General features: G+C 44.2%; 1 protein-coding gene across 9 annotated transcripts in view; it reads left to right on the forward strand.

Annotated features, from left to right (window-relative positions):
• PML (promyelocytic leukemia) overlaps nucleotides 1-16797 on the forward strand; it is a 54367-nt gene that overhangs the window by 13169 nt on the left and 24401 nt on the right. The gene's annotated exons all lie outside the window — the stretch shown is intronic.

Consider the following 16797-nt stretch of genomic DNA (forward strand, 5'->3'; position numbering starts at 1 on the left):
ACCTCCCACTAGACCCCGCCTCCAACACTGGAGGTCACATTTCAACAGGAGATTTGGCAAATATATGGGAATACTAATGGAGTAAGGTTTGTTTGTGCGGGCCTACTTGGCGCCAGCTTTCCATCTTCGCGGCTGTAAAACTTCCCTGAGAGAGGAGATTTATGCAGTTCTTGTTTCTCAGAAGTTTCTGCTTTTAGTCATAAGAGCAAAGAGCGTAACAGTCAAAAGAGTTTCTGTTTTTAGTCATAAGCTCTTAGAAGGCTCCTTTCTGTATCTGTTGGTTTTCATTTGCCTGCAGCTCAAAACAATCACATGCCAAAGTGGCATATTTTGGAGTGGCATATTTTTATCCCCTATGTCAGGTACAATGAGCAGGGAAGGTTCAGCCAGCAAGAGGGCAGGATTCCTGTTCCTTCAGCACGATGCATGGCCTTAAAAATCCTGAAAAATCATATGCTTCCACTCCCATTTCACACTGCTTCACAATTTACCAGTGGTTACTGGATAAGCTCAACTTATTTTTTCTGCACAAAACCTCAATGCCATAAATAAAAGCTCACAACTTCCTCTGGTCCCAAGTCAATTAGCAGCCACCTCGCTCTTTGACACTGATCTGATTTAGAGCTCACACTGGGGAGCAGCCCCAGAGGTGGCTTTAAACCTGGGACTTGGGGTGTCTGCCCTGGGGCCGTTGGTATTTGCTCCACATGCCTGTGGAGTCCATTCTTTCATGTTCATGTCACACCTACTGTGTGGCATGTTCTTTACTAGGGGCTGGGGTAGAAATATGAAGGGACACAGCCCCTCCTTGAGGTCACAGCCTGGTAAACAGATCAGCCATTAACATCGAGGCGGCAGGGTTCTGTGCAGAAGGCTGCGTGACTTTGCTGTCTATTGTGACTGTGTTCTGATAGTTGCCTTTGTCACACTGTCTTCTGTGTTAGGTTTGGCCTCAGCAGCATGCCTTATCTGGCACAGGGCCGACATCCTGTTTGTGCTCAGTCAGTTGTGGAAGGAAGAAGGCAGGCAGGCACAAAGGTGGCTGAGCTCAGAAAAGGCCACTTACCCTGCTGGGATTGGCTGGGGAAGGCGGCTTCCAAGAGGCCATCACACTTAGTGTGATGTATAAGGAAAGAGAAAGGTTACAGACAGGAGGGACCGCAGGGGCAAGGAAGGGGCACTAGTGAGTCTGCAGCATTTCAGGAACTGCAATAGAAGGTTGATGTGAGGGCAGGCACTGGAAGGGTGAGTTGGGGTCAGACGTGGCAGGCTTGGAAGGAGTCAGGACTCTATGCTGCAATTTCCAGAACACTCAGTGTTGTCAGCTTTCTCCTTTGTCATGCCTTCATACCACCTAATCTTCTCACCAGTGACTATCCTCTGGAAGACAATGGGAATGGGACCCTGTGGTGGGCTCTATTGAAAATCCATTGATGGGGCCGAGCGCGGTGGCTCACGCCTGTAATTCCAGCACTTTGGAAGGCCGAGGCGGGCGGATCATGAGGTCAGGAGATCGAGACCATCCTGGCTAACACGGTGAAACCCCGTCTCTACTAAAAATACAAAAAAATTAGCCAGGCATGGTGGTGGGCACCTGTAGTCCCAGCTACTTGGGAGGCTGAGGCAGGAGAATGGTGTGAACCGGGAGGCAGAGCTTGCAGGGAGCCAAGATTGTGCCACTGCACTCCAACCTGGGCGACAGAGTGAGACTATCTCAAAAAAAAAAAAAAAAAAAAAAAAAAACCCATTGATGGGTGTTGAGGAGTGGTGGGATGGATGATCAGACCCTCTCTCTGCACTCTGGTACTTTGACAAAAGTGGGCAAGTTTGGGAACAGGGAGATCAGAATTTCTTTGGCTGCATACTTATTTATATTTCAGCCCATTCCATGGAGAATTTGAGGGGACTTGCCACCAGATATGGGATACATATCCAATAGAAACTGAAACAAAGAATCTGGAGAAGGGAAAGGGAGCCTCATGAGTACACTAGGTCTTAGGTTCAGGTGGGGGTGAGACCTGCAAGAATGCAGAGAGGGAGGGGTGTGGAGACGGCTGCAGTCCCACACTGCCAGCACTTGCCTGACCAGACGTGCTCTGGAGTGCTTCCACCCAAGAATGCAGAGATGGCTGCGGTCTCACACTGCCAGCACTTGCCTGACCAGACATTCTCAGGAGTGCTTCCACCCAAGCATAGTGTGGGTCTAGGGCTGCAGGTGGAGCTGAGTCTTATCTGTGTCTGGGTGTCAGATCCTAAAGTTTGCTGGATGGAGTGGGGGAGTTAATCCAAAGCCATCAAAGCCTGCAGCCAGAAAGAGCTTGAGTTATCATTAATTGGAGGAAACAAAAGGCCTGTTAATCAAGTTTAAGAGGTGTGATTGAAGGATCAGCACCCACGCCTGCTTGGTGCTCTCTTGGTGCCCTCTGTGAAGTTAGCGGTAAATTGCATTTTATTGGGGATTGATGATATTATTGGGATTGCTTCCTGGCCTGCCAGGAGCATTACATGGGCAGAAGAAAGGCTGCTGCCAGGAGTTGGGTAACATGATGAAAGATGTGGACAATAAATGACCCATTTCCAAGTTTTTTATGAACTTACCTCGAAGGTAGATTTGTAGAATAATATGTGGATAAAAGGGGTTTTCCTTCTGGTCTCCTTTGATGTTTTGGAGAAAGAAGCAAAAAGTTTACTTATTTATTTGTTTATTTTTGAGACAGTGTCTTGATCTGTCACCCAGGCTGGAGTGCAGTGGCACAGTCATGGCTCGCTGCAGCCTCAACCTTCCAGGTTCAAGCGATCCTCTCACCTTAGCCTTTCTAGTTTGTAGAGATGAGTTTTCACCATGTTGCCCAGGTTGGTCTCGAACTCCTGGGCTCCACCCACCTCGGCTTCTCAAAGTGCTGGAATTACAGGCTTCAGCCACCATGCCCAGCCAGAAGCAGAGAATTTGAAGCAGCCCAAGCCAAGATCAGGATTAGGGCTGGCGCTCCTTTCTGCAGCTGTGGGAGTGGGCTTTGCTATTCAGGGATGGAGGCCTGGGACATTTTAGAACAATTTGGGGTTTTTTCGTTGTTTTTTTGAGACAGGGGCTCGCTCTGTCATCCAGGCTGGAGCGCAGTGGTGCGATTACAACTTACTGAAGCCTTGACCTCCCAGGCCCTAGTTTTCCTCCCACCTCAGACCCCCAAGTATAATAGCTGGGACTACAGACATGCACCACTAGGCCCAGCTAATTTTCTTTCTTTTTTTTTTTTTTTTTTTTTTTTTTTTGTAGAGATGGGATTTCACTATGTTCCCTAGGCTGGTCTCAAACTACTGAGCTCAGGCAATCCACCTGCCTGGGCCTCTCAAAGTGCTGGGATTACAGGCGTGAACCACTGTGCCCAACCTTTAAAATGATTTTTAACAAGACTTGAAATTAACAAGCTTTTGGCATAGTGGTGCACGCCTGTAGTCCCAGCTACTAGGGAGACTGAGGTGTGAGGATCACTTGAGCCTGAGACGTTGAGGCTGCAGTAAGCCATAAATCATGCCATTGCACTCCACACTCCAGTCTGGGCAAGAGAGCGAGGGCTTGTCTCCAAAAAAAAAAAAAGAAATTAACAAGCTTTTCTCATTGATTGCTAACTGATACAATTAAAAACTAACTATTAATAGAACCACGGCCAGCCAGCCAGACAGCCATTGAGCAATCACTTATTAAGCATCTATTTCATGACTGGTATTATGATAGCTATTGCCAGATGAAAAAGAATGCCTGCCTTTGAAGCTTGAATTTGTGGAGAGTTTCAGCCTATGGATAAGTTGCATGTGTGTGCAACCTTGTACTCTATGGCAAGAACCCAGAGGTCCCAGAAGACACGTTCAGATCAAGTGCTGTGGCAGTTTTAAGAAGGGAAAACTTGTGTTTATGTGGGAGGGTCAGGGAAACCTTGATATTTTAGCGTTTCAGCTACACCTTGAAGAGGTTTATTTGTCTCTATAAGTTGCATCTAAAACAAACTATAAATTAGTGACTTTTTTTAGTTAGTAGGTTAAGCAAAAGCTGGATTGATGGCTGATGTAAGTGAATCGGGGTCAAGCTGGCCTCTGACCTGACTGATTAGATATTCAGATTGTGTCACCAGGAAGTACTTTCTCTGTATGTCTTGTGACCTGGCTTTCTTCCAAGACTGGTCCATTCACAGAAGGGTTAACTCCTCATGGGTGCCAGATGTTTGCGACAGCTCCAGAGTTACGCCCTCAGCCCCAGATTCAAGGGGAAGAGAGTGTGACTCTCTCCCAGCATTCCAAGCTAAATCTCAGTGTGTCTTTGTGTCAGGTTCCTCTCCCTGCAAGGGTGGCTAAGGCTAGGGGGGTTCTCAGATTAGCTTAAGCCTGAGTCATATGCTCCCCCAAAGCTCATGGACTGAGAACAGGAATGTGTGGCTACCTAAAGGCAAAGTCCAGTTTCATATTGGTACAAGAAGAAAGAAGAATGTGCCTTCAATACATCTTAGAAAAAATGTCCAGTAGCCACTGTAAATGAAAGCAAAGAAGATAAAAAACACTCCAGGTGTATGGAAGGCAGTGGAACAGAAACTGAAGTGCAGGGGACAGGTTTGAAGCCAGCCTCAAGTGAAACACCCTCACCTCTTGGTACCTGGGTAAACTCTCTTCAATAGAAAGCCATCCTTTTCCAACCAGGTTAGGAAATGGGCTGTTTGGGCTGCATTCAGCCTTTCCTGTTAACAGAGTAGAGCACTATCCTGCCATTTGAGATGTTTTTCCTGTGCTATTCTTATAATTCCCACACCCTCCTGTAAGATTATTAGGAAGAGAGAGCTGTTCCCTTTGTACAAACAAGGTGAGAGGCCAGAGGGTTAACAGGAGCTTCCCAAAAGGAAGAGCTTGCGGGAGCCAGGGCCAGAACAGGATGCAGGATTTCCTGATTGCAGAATGGGTGCCCCTTTCCTACTCCTGCTGGACTCTACGTTCAGGCAGCCCAAAGCTAACGACTGCACTGAGTTGCAAAAAGAATTCTAACAGTTGTTTCTTAAGAATTTAGAGTGTATCTTAAGTAAGCATGCAATTTAAGCAATGTTGAACTTAATTTTCCCTGACTTTTACAGAAGATAAAGAAACTAAAGTAAAATTAGACTTGCTGAACTTCAAAGAAATAATTCTTCATCTTAAAATATTTTCCTAAAAGATCCCTCTAAGATTAAGGAAAAAAACCGCAAGACATTAAGAGGTTGCAGTCATACTGTTTTTTTGTTTTGTTTTGTTTTTTGAAACAGAGTCTCACTCTGTCGCCCAGGCTGGAGTGCAGTGGCATGATTGTGGCTCAGGGCAACGTCCGCCTCCCGGGTTCAAGCGATTCTCCTGCCTCAGCCTCTCGAGTAGCTGGAATTACAGGCGTGCACCAATAAGCCCAGCTAACTGTTTTGGGGTTTTTGGGTTTTTGTTTTTTTTTTTTTTGAGACAGAGTCTCACTCCATTGCCCAGGCTGGAGTGCAGTGGTGCGATGTCGGCTTGCTGCAACCTCTGCCTCCTGGGTTCAAGCAATTCTCCTGCCTCAGCCTCCCAAGTAGCTGGGATTACAGGCTCCTGCCACCACTCCTGGCTAATTTTGTATTTTTAGTAGAGATGGGGTTTCTCCATCTTGGCCAGGCTGGTCTTGAACTCCTGACCTCGTGATCCACCCACCTGTGCGTCCCAAAGTGCTGAGATTACAGGCGTGAACCACTGTGCCCGACCATTTTTTTGTATTTTTAGTAGAGACGGGGTTTCGCCATGTTGGCCAGACTGGTCTCGAACTCCTGATTTCAGGTGATCCACCCACCTCAGCCTCCCAAAGTTCTGGGATTACAGGCAGGAGCCACCATGCCCAGCCTCATATCGTTTGTTTTTAATGAAACGCTTCTATTTTACATGGTAGTAACTGAGTCTCTGCAATGAAAGATCAAGATGGTTGGCTTCCATCCTTCTAGTTTTGGTTCCATGTCAATAGGACTATAAGGTTCACCACTGGTCTTTTTACTTTAACATCACTTTTCCCAAGTTGTGTATTTTCATTGAGCTCTTAATTGGATAGATGTTATCAATAAGCAATTTTTTTTTTTTTTTCCAAGAAGAACTTCTTTGTTCTGAATTCCTTGAGTCTCTTGGTGTTGAGAATGTCTCTGGGTTACTCTGATACTTGAATAATATCTTGGCTGGGTATAATATTCTTGGTCACAATCACTTTCAAAATTTTGCAGACGCTGCTGCATTGTCTTCCAGCATCAGCTGTTCATTAGGACAGCTCTGGGGCCAAACTGACTTGCTTTTTCTGTCTTTCTTTTTTTTTTTTTTTTTTTTTTTTGAGACGGAGTCTCGCTCTGTCGCCCAGACTGGAGTGCAGTGGCCGGATCTCAGCTCACTGCAAGCTCCGCCTCCCGGGTTTACGCCATTCTCCTGCCTCAGCCTCCCGAGTAGCTGGGACTACAGGCGCCCGCCACCTCGCCCGGCTAGTTTTTTGTATTTTTTAGTAGAGACGGGGTTTCACCGTGTTAGCCAGGATGGTCTCTATCTCCTGACCTCGTGATCCGCCCGTCTCGGCCTCCCAAAGTGCTGGGATTACAGGCTTGAGCCACCGCGCCCGGCCGATTTTTCTGTCTTGATGCCTAAAGATATTTTTTATTCTTGAAATTTATTAATTTAACCAAGCTGTCTTGGTGTTGAACATTTTGTATCAAATTATTCTGGAACTTAGCATGCTCCTTCAATCTAAAAATGCTCTTTATTTCAATTGCTTAAATTGCTTCTCCTCCGTCTTCCTTTTCTTCCTTCTCATTTTCTTTTTCTTGCTCTATTACCAATAGTATTGCAATTTGTAATTTATTAACTTTAGGTTTGTTCAGTTTAGTAATATAACAGTACTACTACCATTTGGGGGGGGGGAAATTATTTACTTAATGACTATTGAATGAGTAACCAAGATTAGAACCACCATATACATTCACTTGATACATATTTTTATAAAAGTGCTTGAGAATATCAGAATTATTTATGTCACATAAGGAGTTACTGCTTGTTTTCTGTGTCACCAGATTATATTAATATTTAATGATTAACTCTACTCTTTGAATTTTGTAACAAATTCCTGCTGTGGCATATTTTGCAAATTGGTTATCTTCTGCCAAAGCTGTAAGAGTTGGTGAGGTGTGTCAAAATTGGCATGACTGAATAGAAGAGCTGTCCGTTCTCACGATATGTTTATTAACTCATATATTGCTATGTTATTTTTATCTTACTCATCAAATTATCTTTTTTCTTATACATGGCTTTAATTAATGATTATTTTAGGTATTTCCATCTCTTGACATTTCATGTACTGAAAATAGATCAGATTTAAATAAAATAGCTTGATAATCAGTATTTATGTGATAAACTTTGTCTTATTTCTTGCAACATTTACCAGCATGTAAATCCAAATTGAATATTGGTTAATGTTCACCAATATTCAATACTATATAATTATAGTGTATTGTTATGAAAGTCAATGAATTTCCCCCAATGATGTACTTTGCTCCAAAATTTGAATCTCCTTTAATAACGTATAACACATATGATGCTTAAAAAATTTCTCACCGCTGACATTATTTGGATTGTACTTATGACGGGCATACTGGCCATTACCTCAGCATATGAGGATAAGCATATTTTAGAAATACCATGCTGGTGGCACTGGGGAGAGCTGATTAGAGCTGGAGAGACCAGAGGCAGGGAGGCCTCTTAGGACATCGTGCTCAAGGAGATAAGCAATAATCGAGGCAAGAACAGAGGCAGTAGCAGTGGGAACTGCTGGGACAGGTTTAGGAGTCAGCATTCTGCCTTAATCATCTTTATACCCTTGCCCCATGCCTAGACCTAGATGGTACTCAGTAAGTTTTTTGGGTTTTTTTTGAGATAGAGTCTCACTCTGTCTCCCAGGCAGGAGTGCAGTGGCATAATCTCAGCTCACTGCAACCTCCGCCTTCCGAGTTCAAGTGATTCTCTTACCTCAGCCTCCCGAGTAGCTGGGATTACAGGCGCCCGCCACCACACTCAGCTAATTTTTGTGTTTTTAGTAGAGATGGGGTTTCACCATGTTGGCCAGGCTGCTCTCAGACTCCTGACCTCAGGTGATCCGCCCGCCTCAGCCTCCCAAAGTGTTGGGATTACAGGCGTGAGCCATCGCGCTCAGTTGTAAGTTTTTTAAGTCAATGAAGACAGGATCAAGAAGACTTAATAAAAAATTATTGGGCCAGGTGCTCACGCCTGTAATCCCAGCACTTTGGGAGTCCGAGGTGGGCGGATCACAAGGTCAGGAGTTCGAGACCAGCCTGACGAATATGGTGAAACTCCGTCTCTACTAAAAATACAAAAATTAGCCGGGTGTGGCAGCAGACGCCTGTAGTCCCAGCTACTTGGGAGGCTGAGGCAGGAGAATTGCTTGAACCTGGAAGGCAGAGGTTGCAGTGAGCCAAGATCATGCCACTGCACTCTAGCCTGGCTGGCAGAGTGAGACTCTGTCTCAAAAGAAAAAAAAAAAAAAAAAAAATCATTGAAGCCGTAGAGGACAGGGAGGCATCCAGGAGTGGCTGTTGAATGGTTGTGCCATTCCCCACCATAAAGATGGCAGGAGAAACAGGGAACCCATGTGTACCCGCCGCCTATTGAATGAGTGACATGATCCCGAGGAACACTGCCCACCATGGATACACCAGCCATATGCCTTGGGAGCAGGTACCTGTGTAGAAAAGAGTGGAGAAGAAAAAGCACAAATATTCCCTTCCCCATTCCTGGGTGTGGCACCAGCATAAGACAGAAGTGTGAAACAGTGCTTCCTTTCACCGCTTTCCTTGCTGCTTTTCTTGTCTGGTGTCTTCTTCTCTAAGACCTCAGGCTTTCCCCTCTCCAACACCCCTTCTCAACCAATAAATCACTGGAGGGGAGGTCAATAGGAATAATGCATTCACTCTCTTCAAATACCCCAGGCTCTAGAATTACCCATCTCCTCTCCTGGTTTCAGAAATCTTGTTTTTTCAGCGGTGAGATAGCAGGAAACTGATCTGGTGAAATGCGTTCATACTACTGTATAAATGATCGATGGATTCTCTTAACTGTAGTTACTTGAATTTCCAAAAGAGCTGCTCTTTTACCACTCTACCAAAGTGAAAGTGGCAAGTTGCTGCATGGAAGTGGGACAGGTAGAGGAGAGTTTTTGGTCACCATTCAGGTAAGCCAGGTGGTACCAGCTCTCCTTCACTGGTCCTGTTTCATAACATTTTTGCTTCTTGCATTTTAGAGCTACCAGTTCCCTAGAACAGCAGAAATAGCATGCTCCCCTGGCCCAACCAAGAGGTGCGGCTATAGTGGCCTATCTGTACTGGGGAGGGGACACCCCAGATCTGATATTGATAGGTTCACCCAACAGCAGGGATGTCCCGTGCCATGTGTAATACCCCCTCTTCTTTTATGGCTCCAGAATGTCCAGTGACTACATAGCACTGTGCTGAGCCGTTCACATACACCAGCCTATCTTTGTGCTTGTAACAGTCTATGAGGGAAGCATTATTACTCCCATTCTACAGGTGGGGAAATTAAGACTTAGAGAGAAAAGGTAATTTGCTCAAGGCCTTGTAGCTAGAAATTGCAGGAGCTAACACATACCACTCTTGGCATGGCAGTTTAGACATGGACAGCTTTAGGATGGGGAGACTGAAAACCCAGGAAACATGTTGAGGCTTCTATTAAAATACACTACTCAGCCAGGCATAGTGGCTCATGCCTGTAATCCTAACACTTTGGGAGGCCGAGGTGGGTGGATTATGAGGTCAAGAGATTGGGACCATCCTGGCCCACCTGGTGAAACCCTGTCTCTACTAAAAATACAAAAATTAGCTGAGTGTGGTGGTGCACACCTGTAGTCCCAGCTACTTGGGAGGCTGAGGCAGGAGAATCGCTTGAACCCAGGAGGCAGAGGTTGCAATGAGCCGAGATCTCGCCACTGCACCCCAGCCTGGTAACAGAGCGAGATTCCGTCTCAAAAAATAAATGAATAAAAATAAATTTAAAAATAAATAAATAAAATGAAATGAAATACACTACTCAGGAGGCTGAGGTGAGAGGATTGCATGAGCCCAGGAATTCAAGTCCAGCCTGGGCAACATAGCAAGACCCTGTCTCTGAAAAAAAAATTAACAGTGTGGAGTCATTGCACTGAAGAGTCATAAAGGGGTAAATGAAACAATACATCCCAGAGAAGAGAAAGAGCTTTGTTGTAATACCTAGATGGGAGGTTCTTTGAGTGTTCCCCATTGCTTCCTATTTAAAGTCCAAACTCCTTTACTTAGAATTGATTATAGAAACTTTTGGAAAATCTAAATAGGTGAAAAGGAGGGACGAGAGTAAAAGAGGAAACTACTATCACTCTAGACCTTTTCCTTTCCTTTTTGCTATCTCTGTGATCATCTAAAACAAAATGAACAACACTTATTGTTGTATAACTTGCTTTTCTTATAAATAGTCATGAATATCTTTCAAAAATATATACTTTTGATTTTTTTTTTTTTTTTTGAGATGAAGTCTTGCTCTGTCGCCTAGGCTGGAGTGTAGTGGTGCCATCTCGGCTCACTGCAAGCTCTGCCTCCCAGGTTCACGCCATTCTTCTGCCTCAGCCTCCTGAGTAGCTGGGACTACAGGCACCTGCCACCACATCCGGCTAATTTTTTTGTATTTTTAGTAGAGACGGGATTTCACCATGTTAGCCAGGATGGTCTCGATCTCCTAACCTCGTGATCCACCTGCCTTGGCCTCCCAAAGTGCTGGGATTACAGGTGTGAGCCACCGCGCCCGGCCTAGTTTTGAATTTTTAAGGCAGTGGCATCTACTGATTGTGTGGTTTCTTTCATTTTTTCAGTAATTATAGTGTCTTTACTATGGCGAGAGTAAATAGTCCACTATGTTTTCTCCTTCGAGATGTAATTTTACACATTTAACTTTGTGATTCATTGGAAGCGTATCTGGACATGAAACAAGAAGCAAAGCTCTAATTTCATTCCTGCCCCCTACCCTCCTCCCTAGCTAATTTCTCTGATTCCAATTGTTGAAAACCCCTTTAATGTCCATCCGTTTGGGCTGCTGGCTGGGCGTGGTGGCTTATGTCTGTGATCCCAGAACTTTGGGAGGCAGGGGCTGGCAGATACCTGAGGTCAGGAGTTCAAGACCAGCCTGGCCAGCATGGTGAAACCCTGTCTCTACTAAAAATACAAAAAAATTAGCCAGGTGTGGTGGTGCACACCTGTAGTCCTGGCTGCTTAGGAGACTGAGGCAGGAGAATCGCTTGAACCTGGGAGGTGGAAGTTACAATGAGCTGAGATCGCGCCACTGCACTCCAGCCTGGGCGACACAGTGAGACTCTGTCTCAAAAAACAAGAGAAAAAGATGGGTTGCTTTCTTCATTATATAAAATATTACATTTCTATATGCCAGGGACTACATCAGGCCTATCAGGTCTGTTCTACTGATCCTTCTCTTGACTCTTGAACTAGTACCATATTCTCTTAATAATGGCATTTCTGTAATGTGTTATCCCTTCCTTACACTGATTCCTCAAACATTTCTTAGCAGCTGGTCATAGTGGCTTAGACCTGAAATCCCAGCACTCTGGGGGCCAAGGTGGAAGAATCACTTGAGCCTAGGAGTTTGAGACCAGCCTGGGCAAAATGTTGAGACTCTGTCTCTATAAAATTAAATTTTTTTTTCTTAGCTATTTTATCTGTTTGTTCCTTCATATGAAATTTAGAAACCTAGCCAGGCATGGTGGCTTACGCCTGTAATCCTGGCACTTTGGGAGGCCGAGGTGGGCGGATCACCTGAGATCAGGAGTTCGAGACCAGCCTGGCCAACATGGTGAAATCCCATCTCTACTAAAAAAACAAAAAACAAAACAAAACAAAACAAAAAACAAAACATTAGCGAGGCATGGTGGCTTACACCTGTAGTCCCAGCTACTTGAGAGGCTGAGGCACAAGAATCACTTGAACTCGGGAAGCAGAGGTTGCAGTGAGCCAAGATTGTGCCACTGCACTCCAGCCTGGGCAACAGAGTGAGAACTCAGTCTCAAAAAGAAAGAAAAAAAAAAAAAGAAAGAAATTTAGAATACTTTGGTTAAGTTTCAAAAATAATTTAATTGCCTTAAACCTGTTTATTAACTCAAGGAGAATTAATAATTTTATAATATTTAGTCTCTCTCTTTGGGACCTTGATACAGTCTTCTGTTTTTTTAGACTTTATCTCTTAGTAGGTTTTTGTAATTTTCTAGGTATTTTGTACCTTTTTAAAATTAAAAACAAGTTTTTTAGAGATGGGGTTCTTGCTGTGTTGCCCAGGCTGGCCTTGAACTCCTGGGTATAAGCAATCCTCTCACCTCAGCCTCCCTAGTAGCTGGGACTATAGGCACACAACCATGGCTTTGTAGAATTTTTTAAATAGCTGCTGTGAATGGGAAGATGGAATTTTCCCCATATTTCTTTTTGTTTGCTTTGCTAAGATAGAATTATGCTATTTTTCTTTCTTAATTATTATGTAATCTAGCCACTTTGGTGAGCAATTTCTTACTAAGTTAGTGGTGTTTTTCCTCATTATTTTGAGTATTCCAGAAGCAAATAAATAATTATTTTGCCTTTCTGAAGATACAGTTAAGTCTGGGTTCTTGTCATGGAGCCCTTCTGGGCAGTTGCCCACTTCACCTCTGCCTCCTCCAAAGTGCCAAGCACACAGTAGGTACTCAGTGAGTGTCCTTTGAATGAAGGTAAAGGAACCGCCTGGCTAAGGTCATTCCTGGCCCTGGGTGGCAGCCCTTTGATTCAGGGTCTGCACCTCAGTCTTACCAGAGGGCTGGGGGCTTTTAGACCAAGTGTCTGATTCAGGCTGGCCACCTCACAGACACTTGCTACCCATTTCCATGTGGAGTGGGAGCAGGGGCCAGTCTCCCTAAGGAGACCCCATTCAGGACAAAAGAAGCTTAGAAAAAGGACACAGCGGAGGCGATGGCCATCCAGAAGGTCTTGCTCTCTATCCAGCCAGGCTGCCTGAGGCGTGCCCTTCCAGGCTTGGAGCCCTGTCTCCAAGGAAAGGGATCCAACATCAGACACAGCCCCTCTCCCCAAGGGTCCAAGATCCAAAGTGGGAAACTGACAACTGTTTCTTATTCTCCTCCCTTTATTCTTATACTCTATAGAATTGCCCATATTTATTAGTATTCTGTTTTTTGATTTCAAAAAAAGGAATACATTCATACATTCACAAGGCTCAAACATAATCTAAAAAGGTATACAGTGAATGTCTTACTCTACCCTCATTCCACCCATCCCGTAGCCACTTTTAATAATTTGCGTGTCCTTTTAAGATTTATTTATTCAAATACAATCAAATATGAAGATATTCTTATTTTTCCCCATTCTTACACAAAAGGTAGTATCTGATACACACATTTCTGCACCTTGATTTCTAACTTAAAATATATATCATAATAATACAAATAGTTAGCATTTATTGAACACTCATTGTATGCCAGTCATTTTTCAAACTTTCATCCATATATTAACTCATTTAATCCTTCCAGTACTCCTATTATTAACCTCATTTCTCCATGGAGAATTTTCCTTATCATTATATAGATTCCTCAGTGGCTTACAGCTACATAGTATTCGTTGTATGGGTGGATCATAATTTATGTAACTAATTGCCTTGTAATGGACACGTGGGTGGCTTCTAATTCTTTGCTATTGTGGACTGTGCTGCAATGAATAAATTGTATGGATATCATCTTGTTATGTGTGGAGATAGAGCTGTGGAGCAGATTCATAGAAAGAGGATTGCTGGGATAAATGCATTTGTAATTCTGATGGGTATTGCCAAATTGCCGTCTTCAGAGTTATTCTTTTCATAATTGCTTAGTATTTCTAATTAAGCGTAGCATTGATGAGCACTGTGTATCAGTCTGGCTGGCTAGTAGGCTCTCTGTTGCTGGTTCCAGAACAAGTTGATCTCAACATGGTCCCAGATGAGACCCTTTCTTCTGGCCTCAGGTGGCCTAATTCCTCTTTTTTTTTTTTTTTGGATGGAGTCTTGCTCTGTTGACCAGACTGGAGTACAGTGGTGCTATTTTGGCTCACTGTAACCTCCGCCTCTTGGGTTCAAGCAGTTTTCCCACCTCAGCCTCCCGAGTAGCTGGGATTACTGGCGCAGGCCACCAAGACTTATTCTTATCACTGCCGGTGAGGGTAAATTACAGCAATATTTCTGGGGAAGTAACAGTATTTTCCCTGGTAATATTTGAAGAAGCAGCCTTGTAATGGTTAAGAACATGGACTCTGAGCTGGACTACCTGGGTTTTTATATTTTCTTTTTTTTTTTTTGAGACGGAGTCTCACTCTGTCGCCCAGACCGGAGTGCAGTGGCCGGATCTCAGCTCACTGCAAGCTCCGCCTCCCGGGTTTACGCCATTCTCCTGCCTCAGCCTCCGGAGTAGCTGGGACTACAGGCGCCCGCCACCTCGCCCGGCTAGTTTTTTGTATTTTTTTTTTTTAAGTAGAGACGGGGTTTCACCGTGTTAGCCAGGATGGTCTCTATCTCCTGACCTCGTGATCCGCCCGTCTCGGCCTCCCAAAGTCCTGGGATTACAGGCTTGAGCCACCGCGCCCGGCCGGGTTTTTATATTTTGTTTTGCTGCTGTAACAAATTACCACAAATTTAGGGGCTTAAAACAATGTAAATGTATTCTCTCATGGTTCTGGAGGTAAGACGTCTGAAACAGGTCTCACTGAGGTATATTAAGGTGTCAGCAGGCTTTGCTCGTTTGGGAGGCTCTCAGGCAGAATGTTTTCTTGCCTTTCCCAGCTTCTAGAGGCTGTCCACATTCCTTGGTGCATGCCCCCTTTCTGTCTTCAAAGCCAGCAACATCACAACACTCCCACCTCTGCATTCATCACATCTCCTCTCATTCTTCTGCCTCCCTGCCCTTTCCTTTGTAAGGATTCACGTGATTACATTGAACCCACCCAGATAATCTAGAATGATCTCTTTATCTCGAGGTCCTTAATTGAGTAACACCTGCAAAGACCCTTTTGCCATAGTAAGGTGACATATTCACAGGTCTCAGGAATTTGCACGTGGACATCTTTAGAGGCCACTATTCTGCCTACTAGAGTTTGCATCTAGACTCTACCACTTACTAATCGTGTGACCTTGAACAAATTATTTCGCCTCTTGCACCAGTTTTCTCATCCTTAAAATGGGGACAATAATGTTATCTATTCCATTGGATTGTCAGGAGGATTGAATGAATTGATATTTGCCAACACTTATAATAGTGTCTGATACACAATAAATGCTATGGAAGTATCTGCTAGCTAAAATATATTAACCAGGCTAGGAGTGGTGGCTCACGCCTGTAATCCCAACACTTTGGGAGGCTTAGGCGGATGGATCACCTGAGGTCAGGAGTTCCAGACCAGCCTGACCAACATGGAGAAACCTTGTCTCTACTAAAAATACAAAATTAGCCGGGGTGGTGGTGCATGCCTGTAATCCCAGCTACTCAGGAGGCTGAGGCAGGAGAATCGCTTGAACCCGGGAGATGGAGGTTGTGGTGAGCCAAGATGGCGCCATTGCACTCCAGCTTGGGCAACAAGAGCGAAACTCCGTCTCAAAAAAAAAAAAAAAAAATTAACCAAATAAAAATATTAAAATACAAACACTTTGATCTAGCAAGCCTATATTTATAATCTATTTCATAGGAACAAAAGCATCCATGTTTAGGCTATATAAGTTGGATATTACTAAAGTGTTGTCCATATTGGCACCAAAAGAAAAAAAGGAAAGGAAAAGAAAGAAAGAAAATGCACAAACAGGAAATTACCTGAATGCCAGCAAAATGAGTGATTGAATCAATTGTAGCCCATCTGGGATATACCAGAGTTGTTAAAGAGAATACATCTGATCTGTGCCTATGCACCTAGAGGAATGCTCTGAGTGAAAGTTTGTTAAGAGGAGGAAGTTACAAAGTAATTATATGAGTTGATTTCTTTCTTTTTTTTTTTTTTTTTTTTTGAGGCGGAGTTTCGCTCTTGTTGCCCAGGCTGGAGTGCAATGGCACCATCTCAGCTCACCGCAACCTCCGTCTCCCAGGTTCAAGCAATTCTCCTGCCTCAGCCTCCCAAGTAGCTGGGATTACAGGCATGCGGCACCACACCCGCCTAATTTTGTATTTTTAATAGAGACGGGGTTTCTCTATGTTGGTCAGGCTGGTATCGAACTCCCAACCTCAGGTGATCCGCCCGCCTCGGCCTCCCAAAGTGCTGGGATTACAGGCGTGAGCCACCGCGCCCGGCCGATTTCTTTCTTTTCTTTCTTTTTCTTTTCTTTTCTTTTTTTTTTGACAAACGTCAACCCCCAAAATTGTAGATATCCTGGTCAATCATTTAACATGTTCTGTTTCTTCCTCTGGGAAATATGCATAACAATAATTCTCATCCAAGGGGCTCTCGCAAAGGTTAAGTGGCATGGCTGACATGTGTCAAGTCTGTACCATCCTGCAAGCAGCTGCCAGTCTGGCATTTGTGTAAAGCGGTTTCACTGGAGAGAGGTGTGGAAGGGTGCACCCCACAATGCTTACCTGGTGCTTCCTCAGTGAGGAAGGGAAATTCAGAAGTGGTGGAAAGAGATGATTGTCGTTTCGTATATCTTTGTATTGTTTCCCGGATGTTGAAATTGTTACTGTAGTAA

This window comes from Theropithecus gelada, chromosome 7a, assembly GCF_003255815.1.
Source record: "Theropithecus gelada isolate Dixy chromosome 7a, Tgel_1.0, whole genome shotgun sequence".
Taxonomy (NCBI): domain Eukaryota; kingdom Metazoa; phylum Chordata; class Mammalia; order Primates; family Cercopithecidae; genus Theropithecus; species Theropithecus gelada.